This window comes from Cydia pomonella, chromosome 14 (assembly GCF_033807575.1).
Source record: "Cydia pomonella isolate Wapato2018A chromosome 14, ilCydPomo1, whole genome shotgun sequence".
Lineage (NCBI taxonomy): Eukaryota > Metazoa > Arthropoda > Insecta > Lepidoptera > Tortricidae > Cydia > Cydia pomonella.
The window spans coordinates 16,491,938-16,505,287 of record NC_084716.1 but is presented as its reverse complement, the minus strand read 5'-3'; the positions used below and the strand labels follow the sequence as shown (position 1 = coordinate 16,505,287).

General features: G+C 36.5%; 1 protein-coding gene across 1 annotated transcript in view; it reads left to right on the top strand.

Annotated features, from left to right (window-relative positions):
• The window catches only part of LOC133525076 (neuropeptides capa receptor-like), a 267,296-nt gene that overhangs the window by 167,386 nt on the left and 86,560 nt on the right, over positions 1-13,350 (top strand). The gene's annotated exons all lie outside the window — the stretch shown is intronic.

Sequence of the window (13,350 nt, the reverse complement as noted above, 5' to 3'; positions counted from 1 at the left end):
ACAAAAAAGAATGAATAGGAAAAATCTGTATTAGTGTTCAAATTTTTTTTTTTTAATTTCGACCTAATATATATTTATTCGTTCTGAGGTTACAAAACAAACTAGCAGTTGAAAACTCTGATACTTTTCAACATTTATCATAATGATTTCAAAATATGAAGTCTCACAATCAACTATATGCCAGATTGAATACAGATATTGCGCAATCAAATGTTTCAATTAGGCACTTTAAATTCAATACTGACAGATTTCCAAGACTCAAATGTTGTAATCTTTTGTTCAATCTAGTAGAGCAATCAAAGGGTGCCTGAATCGAGATTGCCTTTCTTTAGATCCTGCGTTATGAATTATGAAGCATATTGAATACATGATGACCGCTCGGCATATTGTGACTTTTAACATTAATATTTTACCGAAAAATTAGAGTTTTATAACGATATTGTTGAACAGTGAGTACCTATATAGATTATTTAGAACCTTCTCAAGGGAGTCGGCAGCTGATGGGGAAGGAAAGGGGAGGGGCGACATTTAAGTACAAATTTTAACCTAACATTTTTAAAATTCTTATAATTTAAAATTCCAAAGTTTCATTATACTGCTTGCGGAGCGATTGTTTATTTTATCAAATTAGTTTACGGGTATTTATCACCCTATTGGCTGACGCCGAATTGGTTTCAGTAAACGAACCGTTACTGTGAGTTACACCGTTAAAATGAGGAGCGATCGGCAACCAAATTGTATTACACCCCGACCAAGTTAAGTGTGACCTTGGACCGTCGGAAGCTTGTTTGCCAGCCAGGTAGTACGAATTAAGCGCCATCTATAAGTATTGATCTGAGAAACTGGGTAGTGGAAATCAAATGCTGTGAAATGTTTAGATTGTATTGTGAATCGAAATGTAAAGGTGCTTCCACACTAATGCACTTGCGGGTAATCTTAATTAACAACTGTTTCGTAACAAAAGGGTGACCTAACGTGTTACGCGTGTCAGGCCTTTGTTGCATAAAGTTATTATATTATATAAATAATAATAATAATAAATATTATAGGACATTATTACACAAATTGACTAAGTCCCACAGTAAGCTCAATAAGGCTTGTGTTGAGGGTACTTAGACCACGATATATATAATATATAAATATTTATAAATACTTAAATAGATAGAAAACACCCATGACTCAGGAACAAATATCCATGCTCATCACACGAATAAATGCCCTTACCAGGATTTGAACCCGGGACCATCAGCTTCGTAGGCAGGGTCACTACCCACTAGGCCAAACCGGTCGTCAAATATATTTATATATATATATATATATATTTATATTATAATTTTATCCCGACAGTTAAATTAGGATGCTATAAATTTAAACGATGAACAATTAAATACTAACCTAAACTTAATTGCATGACAAAAAACTAATTGCACATCATGACAGCAATCTTATGAGAAAAATCTGATTTTTTTAAAGGACGTTTATTTATAATTTATATTTTGTAGTGTGACTTAAAAACTCAATCGAAAATATTGAATAAAATAACTTGATTTGTTCCCTAGTTGACAGGATTAGTTAAACTTCTTACAACAGTACGTACTTCTTACGTAAGTACATAATATTGGACTTCTTACGTAAGTAAATAATATTGTAAATTGTACAAGGGTAAGGGTCAGATCTCTGATTGCGGTTCTTATAGAGGCATTTCCCCTCTATCCACTGCCGGAAAAATCTTAGCGCACATACTTAACACCCGCCTAGGTTGCCTAGCAGAACAGGTCCTGCCGGAGAGCCAGTGTGGTTTTCGACCTTATAGGGGCACTGTATGCTATATTTGTTCTTAAACAAATCCAAGAGAAAAGCGTAGAACAAAATTGTCCCCTATATATGTATCTGCTTTGTAGACCTTGAAAAGGCTTTCGACCACAGACCGCGCGAAGCTCTCTGGCTGGTCTTGCAAAAAACTGGGTGTCCCGCAATATTCGTTAACTTAGTCAGACAGTTTCATGAAAACATGATGGCTACAGTTCGGCATGAAAACGAGTTTTCGGAACAATTTCGGGTCACCAGTGGAGTCAAACAGGGTTGTGTGGTGGCTCCAACTCTTTTTGCGTTGTATTTTTCCACAGTGCTTGAGGACTCGCTTCTTGGATGCTCTGGACAAATACGACTAAGCGTTCGTTCTGATAGAAGTATATTCGACGTAACTCGATTCAAGTCTAAAACAAAGACTAAAAGGCTCTCCGTTCTGGAGATTCTCTATGCCGACGACGTTTGCTTAATGGCCGATAGCATGGAGGCGCTTCAATCCTACATGCTCTGCAAAGGTCGTGCCTTAGATTTGGCTTAGTAATAAACATATCCAAGACTCAAGTGCTAAAACAACCAGCCCGCAATTGCGAAGCGGACACTTCCAAACTAACTATAGAAGGGAAACCCCTAACAGAAGTGTCCTCTTTCAAGTATCTTGGGAGCCAGATCAGAAAGGATAACAGACTAGCCGCATCCACTTTCGGTCGGCGATTGCATGATCTAAAGCTGCAGACGAAGTTGTCGGTGTACAAAGCCATGGTTCTTCCGATTCTTTTATATACGGAAACATGGTGTTTGTACCAAGGCGATATTCGCTCGCTAGACACGTTCCACTTGCGCTGTCTACGTTCCATTTTGCATATAAGATGGCAAGATCGCGTCCACAACACTGAAGTACTTCGTCGTTGCAAGATGCCAGGCATGGAGGCGCTTTTGATGAAGGGTCAGCTAAGGTGGTGTGGGCATGTTTGGCGTATGAGTGATTGCAGACTACCGAAAGCTGTTTTCTATTCCCAGCTATCAGCTGGTAAACGGAAGCAAGGTGGGCAGCACCTACGTTACAAGGACGTGCTTAAGCGCCCCCTAACTTCGTCCGGTATACCACCTGACAAATGGGAGGATTATGCTTCTCTGCGGCCAGAATGGCGTTGGCGTGTCAAAACGAGCGTAAAGAACTTTGAAAACGCTCGTCTCATTGACCTTGACGCGAAACGTCAGATACGTAAATCCCGGCGAAAAACCCTCCTATAATTATACTTATAATACATTTGGCCAACTTTACTGCCCCACCTGCGATAGAGTTTTTAAAAGTAAGTTCGGCTTTGCGAGCCATATTAGAGCTCACGCTAGTAATTAGCTAGGGTCGCCATTGCCGATCACGGCATGAATAGCTATAAATATTATCGTTAGAAATATTAAAAATTTCAAATATAGAATATCTCTCTGAAAACTTCACTGTCACATACTAGAGGCGCTTTACTTAAGTTTTTAAATAAGTACTTACGTAAGTTTACAAGCCATCATTTTTTAAAGTTTCAAATGCATGAAGAATCGAATAGGTTTCATACTAAAGCTCATGCAAAAATACGTTGCTACTATAACAACTACTTAGACATGTTTTAGTGAAAATGCTTTAAAATATTTGAATATTACTTTGATATATTAGTAAGAAAACCTATTTTGACCAACACATGTAAATTTTATAAATAAGGGGGTATAATTGTAGACAGTTCATAGAAAATACTAGCGTGGTGGCATAGGTTTGCCTTATTTTCTTCCCCTTTACCTGCCATAATAGAAAACCCCGTTTGGACAAAAAAGCACTAAGATATTTAGCATTTAAGTATGTAAAAGAATCTTGATACTAAACATGAAACTTAACTCAGTGCTTTTATTATAATACATACATAGATACTTACTGCTGTGGCGCGAGTTGAGACAACCCTAAGTGGATCTTGACCTCTGACACCAAAGACCGCCATGCCTCTCTGTCCAAAGCCGTTTCTGGCCAGTCGACGGCGCTGAGTTCGCTTAAGTTCTTTTTCGTTTGTTTATATTTTAATACCTGTAATAAATTAGACCCTAGTTCAATGCCTGAGATCAGAATTAATGCGGGCCTCGATTAGAAATGCAGATTGAGACCTTTACATACAGGTACACCTGCCAAATCCTAATTCGCACCTTTAAAAATTAATTGAAAACTCTAGAACGCATTTGTGTATTTATTTTCAGTCTTTGATATTAGTTTAGGTACTTTGAATTGTGTTGGTGAAATTAGTTTTACTTAAAACGTATTGCAGTTCTATTAATGTTGGTAATGTAGTTGATAAATTAAATTCCTAGATACTTCAAATGTTATTGTTTATTTATCAAATTAAAGGAAAACTTAATCGCTACGGGCAAGACTCGACTCAGTCCAAAGGCGCGCTGTACGAATCTTCGAATATCCCAAACTCACAAGCGGTATTGAACCTTTAAGTCTAAGGAGAGACTTTGCCTCCTTGTATGTGTTCTACGGCTTGTACAATGGGCTGTGCTCTGACGAATTGTTTGACATGTTGCAAGTTCGAGTCTTGCCCGAACTAGTTTTTTTTTATTTATCCTTTATTAAGTCATTTTTAGACGTGTGTGCTTGATAAATTAGTATTTTCAAAGATAATTTGAAATAGGGGTGGATTGTCGAAGTAAACTTCGTAGCCGTAAATTTACTTCCATCTTTCGACACATTTTTAGAACGCCATTTGACTTTGAACCTTATTATTTGACTGATATGTGTTAAATTTGTTAAATATCAAAAAGTAGCGCCATCTACTAGAGCATAGGCTAAAAGTATAGCGGCATCAATTCGAGCGATGGCGAAGTCAAATGGCGTTCTAAAAGTTTTAATCATGTGTCGAAATATAGCAGTAAATTTACTGTGGCTACAAAGTTTACTTTGACAATCCACCTCTATTTCAAATTCTCTTTGGTATTTTAAACAATCGTGATATAATAGAGAGCTTTTCAGTCGAGTGCCGTGTTTGGGCAACGAAGATGACTGAGTTGCCTAAGTAAGGTACGATATTTAAAAGCTTATTATATTATTATATACAATCCTCTTTTACGAGTCATCTAAAATAATACGTTTTAACTATAAGATATAAATAATTTATGAAAATTGGTGAGTATCTCAGTAGACAAAAATTTAGTACAAAAGACATAAACGCGCGAAGCCATCGCCCACCCGTCCCCCGTTTAGTATTTTCTATGGGAGCGGACGTAATTGGTAATTTTTTTTATAGTCGACTACAGCGTATCGAAATGATTATTATATGTAGTTGTGTTGGGAGCCCATACATGAAAAGTACGCAAACATAGTTGGGTGTACGAAACCTTAATTCAACCGTTACTGAACACCGTTACTGACGCGAGGAAGATCGAAGGACTAGCGGAAAGCGCAGTTCGAGAAGTAGAATAAGACTAAAAAGAAACTAAAATTAGAATAAAACAAAAAGGATGTATATTATGAGTTATGACGCCCAGCGTACCTGGATGTAAATTCCGGTTTGTTTGCGGCGGCCGCCTTATTTAATTTTGGATCGCTTTCTTCTCGTATTTCCTCTTTCTACTTCACATTCACTATTTTATTATAATCGAAAAATAATTAATTTTCACCAGGAAAAGCGAATGTTCTCTTGATTGACATTTCCAAAAGAATTACATTCATTTAAATTCTGCTCTTTATTTGCGTTTAAGTAGGTCGGCAAAAGGCGGGTGATATGAAAATAAAAATGTGGTTGAATAGAGAGTAGAGTATGAAAGAAGAGCGAGCGAGATGGATGAATATGAATGATAAGGAATGAAAAGGGGCGCGAACAATTACAGTCGACGAGTAGAAAAGAGTTATAATTTTGATGTTTGTCACTTAGCTTATGTTTGTAATTAGTTAACTGTACCCAGTTTCTTCTGATCTACTCGTATAATTAGTCTAAGTAATGACCAGTGCGCTCGCTAATAGAATATATGCCGGAGTCCGGGCCCCTCTAAACCGTTGGCAATTAGAGACCAATTATACTTTTGTTTCGCTCTAATTTACTTAACCTCTAGCTACTTAGAGACCTATAAGAGGTCTCCCATTCTATTCAATTTTGAATCGTTATTTTCACAAATCAAAATTGTATTTGTGTCAGCAAGTTTTGACGTGTATAGCGGTTAGAGCATAGCAAGGGTTCTTAACTTAATAGGGAAGAATAGCTATTTCGATAAATCGCAATTATCGAAATAACGGTACTTTTTCTATGAAATTCCATTTCGTGAGAAAACGTTTTCCCACTGACTAAATCTCAACAAATCAGTTTGATTTTGTTTTCGATCGCTTCAGCATAATATATTCTAGGTTTATAGGTTTCGCTTATTTTTTAAATGTTTTTTTTTTTTAATTGCAAATTTGGAAAAAAGGAAAACATATAAACCTAGTTTTTCATTGTGTCAATAACATACTAAAATTCATGGAGAATGGAAAATATTTATAGTTAGAAAATGGTCTTCTCCTTTTGTATGGACGACCTCGTAGTATACTTTCCTCTTAAGAGAGTGAAAATTATCTCAAATTGATGCATCGGCTGATGATGAACAGACGCGCTCAGTTTGTGATATTTGCAATCATAATGTCATTTACGAATTAGATGTATATGTGTATTGCATTGTATTTCTAATTATTAAATACTGCGGAATGGAGTATCGAGACAAACCATTGTGGTTTAATGATACTTTTTGATCAAATATTCTGTAATTGTGATTTAATTGTAATAAATAAAAAAAAAAACAAATGATCAATGATTGCTTTTACACTTCATCAAGGCGTTATAATTATCTTTCAAATAAAGAAGTTAGCATAGGGAATCATTAAAAAGCAGATTGCCACCAACGCCAATTACACAACGCCGATTAGGTATTTGTCCTAGTTGTAATAAAAACCAATAACTTTATATTTCTATTTTTATTTCTACTATGTCACATTATATTTCACGTTTTTTATTAACTTTTATAACGAGGAAATTCGATTCCAATTGGCGAAAACGTTCTTGCCGATGCGAAATAATTTGATTAAATTTGATCGCGACATTTGAGAAGCTATATTTGATATTGGTTTTAAGGAAAATTTGCAAAATAAGAAAAATGCGTTAAGAAAAATGTGCTGGTGATGAAAAAAAGGAGGAAATAAAAATAAATATCAGGTGTATTTGATAAGGCTTTACAGGTCGCGGCAGCTGGTTACCCTCAGACGGGCTGCAATGCCTGTTTGCTACCGGCTACGTCAGTGGTGGGCAAACTTTCTTCATGGGGGGCCAGAAAAATAAAAAAAATCTGAGGAGGGCCACAACTGCAGAATAAATGCATTTGGTTTTGAAACCGTTATGTCGCGAGCACTATACTAATTATTTCGAAGAATCGGCGGCGGGCCAGATTAAACCCTTGCGCGGGCCGGAACTGGCCCGCGGGCCGTAGTTTGCCCACCACTGGGCTACGTGGTAATAGCAATCTGAGCAGTATGGATAGGAGCATTGTCATGCAGGAGCAGAATAACCCTAGTTAACCTTCCCCTCCTCTTTTCTTTAATTGCTTCCCTTAATTGGCGTAGAATATTAGCGCAGTACTGCCCCGTTATATTTACACCTTTATCTTTATAATCTATCAGTAATATACCCTCACAGAATATCGTTGCCATGACCTTACCGGCTGAAGGTAGGGACTTAAACTTATTGGGATGAGGTGTACCTTTAATGTGCCTCTGCATGGATTCTTGTTTGCTCTCTGGGTCATAATGATGAACCTAAGTATCATCCCCAGTAACAATTCTTTGAAGTATCTAATCGGGATTTTCACCACATAAGTCAATAAATTCGGAACAACAAGCAACTCGCGTATCTTTCTGAAGAAGCGTCAGCATTTGCGGCACCCATCTTGCACTAACTTGACATATTAAGATGGTCGTGGATAATATCGTGTATTAGTACCAATAGAAATTTTAGTTCTTTCAGCAATCGATTTTATCTTCACTCGAGTAGGCATCTTCTAATATAATTTTTTCCACTTTTTTGATGTTGTCCAATGAAGTAGCTGCGACGGGGCGACCAGGTCTAGGGTGATCTTCAATGCTGTCCCTCCCACGCTTGAATTCATTTGACCACTTTTGAACCGTAGATAATGAAGGGGCAAACTCCCGGTAAACCCGAATTTTTATTTTATTTTTTATTTATTTTAAACAGAATCCATTTTTTCTTTTATAGTTTTTTGATTTTTTCCCTCTTTAGTCAAGAACTTTGTTACGGCTCGGTGCTCTAATTTCAGTAAAATCACAAAATCGGCCATGGTGATGACGTTTGTTCGGCAATTGCAGCATTTTTTTATGTCAATGAATGCCTCATAGTGGCCAGTATTAAATTGGTTACTAAAAAAGGTCGGAAGGTATCAATACTGAGAATATATTGAACGCCCCTCGTATACATAATTCAAAAATTGATTCGGCAAGTAGGCCTCAAGGGCTCTTTTACTTTAATAATATAATATACCTACAAATTACAGTAGGTTGTCTTCTAATTAGTCAAATCAGCTAACCTTTACGTTGTCAAAACGATTCGTTACTAAGAGAAAAACTTGGAACCCATTCTGTGACATCATAATAAATCCAATTCCGTTTAATGAGTTTGTTGTTCCAAAAATAATTGAAAATACAAAGCATATCTTTACCCTGTTTTCTCAGAATTTTTCCGTAAATTTGATTTCACAACCGCTATAAACCAATTTCATGTATGTATAGGAAGAACCTTAGTGAATACGGGATGTTTACCATATTGCTGTTTGTTTTATCGAGTTTCCTATATTGCCGCACCCGGGATTTCGGTTCATTGATTCTCGAACGTATCGGCTGTTTGCCATTGTAGTGATCATTTGTGTGTGTGTGTGTGACACACATACAAACTTTTCACCTCAGTAGTGAGAACATATTAAAGGTAAAAAAAAATTCAACATCAAGTAAAGTTAGCCACATTTGTTTACATTAATGAATGAAAAGCATCATCAGTATGACGAAAGCTTGTCTCACTCCCTGGAGTGAGGAATGTCGCACTTTCGTCTCTCCGCGGAGTGACGAAAGTAGGCTTGTTCGAGCTGCTGAGGTGAAAATGTCAGATGTCAACGTTTATGCGTTTAGAATTAGACATTTGAATTTCTCGATTACGCAATATTGATTAAACAGATTTGTTTAGAACTTGGCATATAGATTTGATTTAAATCTGTTCATTCATTTAAAATTAAGTACAACAAGCCCATCCTGAATTTACAAAAAATATTCTATTATATAAATGGGGAGTTGAAAGTCAGTAAAAAATTACTTACAGTAGACGAAAATACCTACGTTATATTTTTTGTATGTTAGTTTTGTATACACACATTACATTTAATGCCACAAAATAGGCTGAGAAGCTATTAGAAATCATGTATTTACAATGTATTCCAGTTCCCCATCAACCAGTTTTAACAGATAGTTTTCATAGTCGTACATACCTACTGTATTCGAAAGCAAAATAGTACGCGACGTGCAGCTATCATGACCACTACTATTGCACTGTTACTGCTTGAATATGGAAACCTAGGCTTTCCGAAACATGTCGCACGAGTGACAACAAATATACTGAGTTAAACCATACTAAGTTTCAGGCAAAAAAATAATTTTTGGTACAAGTTTTTATCAATGACTGTGCTTTTCTAACCACATGTAACTAATACTCATTGTGACAGTTCTAAAACCACAAAACACAATTACGTTTCGTTGTTCATCATAGAGTTCTTCCTGTCTTCATCATTAGATCAGCTCGTTCGTACCATAATATTGCAGTTTCACTCGACTTACATGTGTTTGCAAATTTTCAGCTCAATCGGAAATCGACCCACAAGATTTGACCCACACTAACTAACAAACTTGCATACATACTAACAGGGAAAGTTAAATAAAAGCTTGTAAAAATTGCTAAGTGTCAGTATTACTAACGACAATTTAAATTCGAGAAAGAAAAGTGTTCAAATATCCAATATTTAACATTACAATTCCAAGGCGTAAAAAGTTACACGTGTAACAAGTTTTATTTACGTGATATAACTTTCTCTAGCAGAAGAGGTAACTTTGATGTGTTTTTTCTCGCGCATTGCCCCTTGGGAAACTAAGGTATTGCCAAATAATCAGTTATGGTAAATATAAGTCAGAAATCCGTCCTTAAATATTACCTCGGGTGGTGACTCCAGTAGTAATTGAGTTATTATTACTATTCGCTATGTGCACGACTGTCACGCAATCTGGCGTCCGCAAGTCTAGGGGAAAACGTTAATTCACTACATCTTATAAAACTACTTCGAAACTAAAAACTACTGAACGGATTTTCATACGACTTTCATCTATCAATAGAGTGATTTTTGAGGAAGGCTTAGGTAAATTGGTTGAAATATAACAATGTTGTCGGAAAAAATCACGCTGGCTAGGAGCTTTAATCAAAAACGCTGCCTAATCCGTTTGAGCTATAACAACACAGTGTATGGTGGGATCGCTTTACTTCCCCCACCATGTACTTCGCACGGCCCCAATGAGAAACCATACCAAACAATGAAATTGACCAATCGCAACCTGTACCACGCGACCAATAAGTCGTAAGCGCCGTTAAGTTCATGGCGCTTACGCGTTTAGGTCGGGAGATGCACGCTCCACCGTATAACAAACCATTACATAGGTTTTTTTTTGTCAAAATATCAACAACTTATGGCGCAAAATACTGGTTCTCTGTGACAGTTCTATACGCAGTAATAATAGTTCAATGCCAGAAGTGTTACTTTCACAACACGTTACGACATCAACGCAAATCTTCATAAAATTGATTGAATTAATAAATTAAATGAAAATGAAAATTGAAAGTAAAGCTGACTTACCGATGTCAACTGCAGTTATACCTATTGATGCGGCTCCGTTGTTGCCGCCGCTGTGTCTGTCAATTTCCTTAATGAGCGAAGTTGCAACCTTACAGTGATGTAGCTGTAACAGTTTTAAATGATTCACGTTTAGTTTCACTAGACTTAAACAAGAACCCGTTACCCGTGAACGAGATGCATGTAACTGATTCGAAATATCGGGAGCTCGAAACAACACAAAAGGTAATCACGGTCCATATCCCGGTTGATTTAAGTCTAATACTGCTTTAGTAGCGATTTCATTCATATGCGAGTTTCAAAACATCTATACCGGGTGTTTCCTGTAACACGAGCAAATAATTAAATCATATATGGTACTCCTAAAACGATATAACTTTTGATTAACAACTTTTAAAAATTATGAAATCTTTAGATTTTAATTTTTTCATACAAGATTAATATTATTTTCAATGTACGCTGACATCAGTGTGTTTGACATTGCTTGTCACGCTTTAAACATAACAAAATTCGTAATACATTGCGTCTTAGAATTAACTTCAATGTGTAATAAAAATCAAAATTTAAGTTATTTTTCAAAGTTGTTAAACAAATGTTGGTCAGTTTGAGGAGTACAGCCTATAGTTTAATTTATTGCTCCTGTTACAGGAAACACCCGATATATTGGATTGACTGATTGAATTGTTTTTACCTCAGTAGTCAATGATGTAACGAAACTGGCTTATTTAGAACTGAAACTGGCCTATTTTGTAATTTTTGTAAGGCACTCTTCGGATACTGAGAAACGCGTCGAGATCCTTAAAAATAGTCGAGTCACGAACACTAGAGAGGTTGAAAAATGAGGTCTCGACACAATGACGAAGTGCTGCTATTTTCAGATAATGTTACTCAATCGTTTTTTTCCGCTATGTTATCTGTACGGTTATGAAGGTAAATAATATAACTTATTATTGAAATATATAGTCAATCATCACTATAGTATTTGCATTCCTATTTGCGTTATTGTGACTGACGTTTATAGAGATGTAACTAACTCAAATCGATTGTCACAACAAGCGATTACGATTGGATAGCACCTAGACTGAGGTATCGAATTGTGACTTTTAATGAATTTTTATTTGAGATTTAAATAAATCTAGTATTATATGGTTTTCCGCAGGGTAAATGATATAATTCACCGACCGAGGAAGTCGCACCTATATACTAACTGGGGATCTATTTTATAATTATAATTATTTTAGTAATTATTTACGAATGCGCTTTTAGAGACTGCCCGGACGCGGGTAAGATTCATAATTACACTGACCGAATGAGCCTCAAATCTGGGGCCGTGTAACACGGGAACAGAGCCCCGGCAACGGGTACACGAAACCCGGACACGACCGCGAGCCCTAGTTTGTGGCCCGGAAGTTTGGATCATGGCATGATATGGCCTTGACGCGACTTACAGTGTATCTCACATACTGCTGCTCGGACATACTGCTGGACGTGAGATACACTTACAAATTGTAGAATCATAAACGGCCTCCAGGTTATCCTCCAGCACAGCATTAATTATTACAGGTTTAATTCTACTAGAACAGACAACAGTCCGGATTTTTGGTGGCGGGTTTGTCTGACTCTTTATCCATATTGATATTATAAGTGCAAAAGAATGTCTGTCTGTCTGTCTGTCTGTGTGTTACCTCTGCACGCTGAACCGATGTATGTAGTTGAAATTTGGTATCCGCACTCGGAATTCGAACGTCGCCTTTATTCGTGACAATCACAAATATTTTAGTTACTTCTCAAATCCAAGGACAAAGTTCGACATATTTTGTTTTCTAGAAATTGATAAATTGGTTCCAGTCATATTTTGCATTGTTTTGCTACTTGCCTGTAGTACACAACTAAACGGGTAATTTATACCAAATTGCGTAATCTATATTTCTTTGTAATAGTTTTCTTAGTAACGTAGTAGCAATTTACCTATGTATGTACGGATCAATTCTTGCAAGTTAAATTTGACCCACTTCCTGGTTTCCAATGAAGCTAAAAATTTGCATACATATCTAAGTCGGGTGACAATGCAATATACCATCGAGCTGATCTGATGATGCAGACAGGTGGCCGTAGGAACTCTGTAATAAAACAACGCAACCTTATTGTGTTTTGGGTTTTTAGAATTGTCTCGATAAGTACCGATTAGTTGTCTGTGAAAGAAAAGTACAGTCAACGATAAAAGCTTGTACCAAAAATGAAATTTTTGCCAAAAACTTATGTAAGACATATTTGTAAAAGGCTGTTTGTTTTCTAAAAAAAATATCCATATAATCCATACATACTATAGTATAATTACTTCGTCAGCTAAAGTCGCAAACCTCGTTCCTCCTCCTCCTACTTCGGATTAGTTACGAAGTTTGCAACTTTAGGTATTATTGACTAAAGTAGCAAATCCCTAACGTCATGTAATGGAGTAGCGAGGTTTGCGAGTTTAGCCGACGTAATACTACAAATAATGCGAAAGTTTGCCTGTCTGGCCTTTACCTCTTCACACTTAAAAAGGACTATATGACTTTCATCATTATTTTTTTTATGAGAATTAATAGT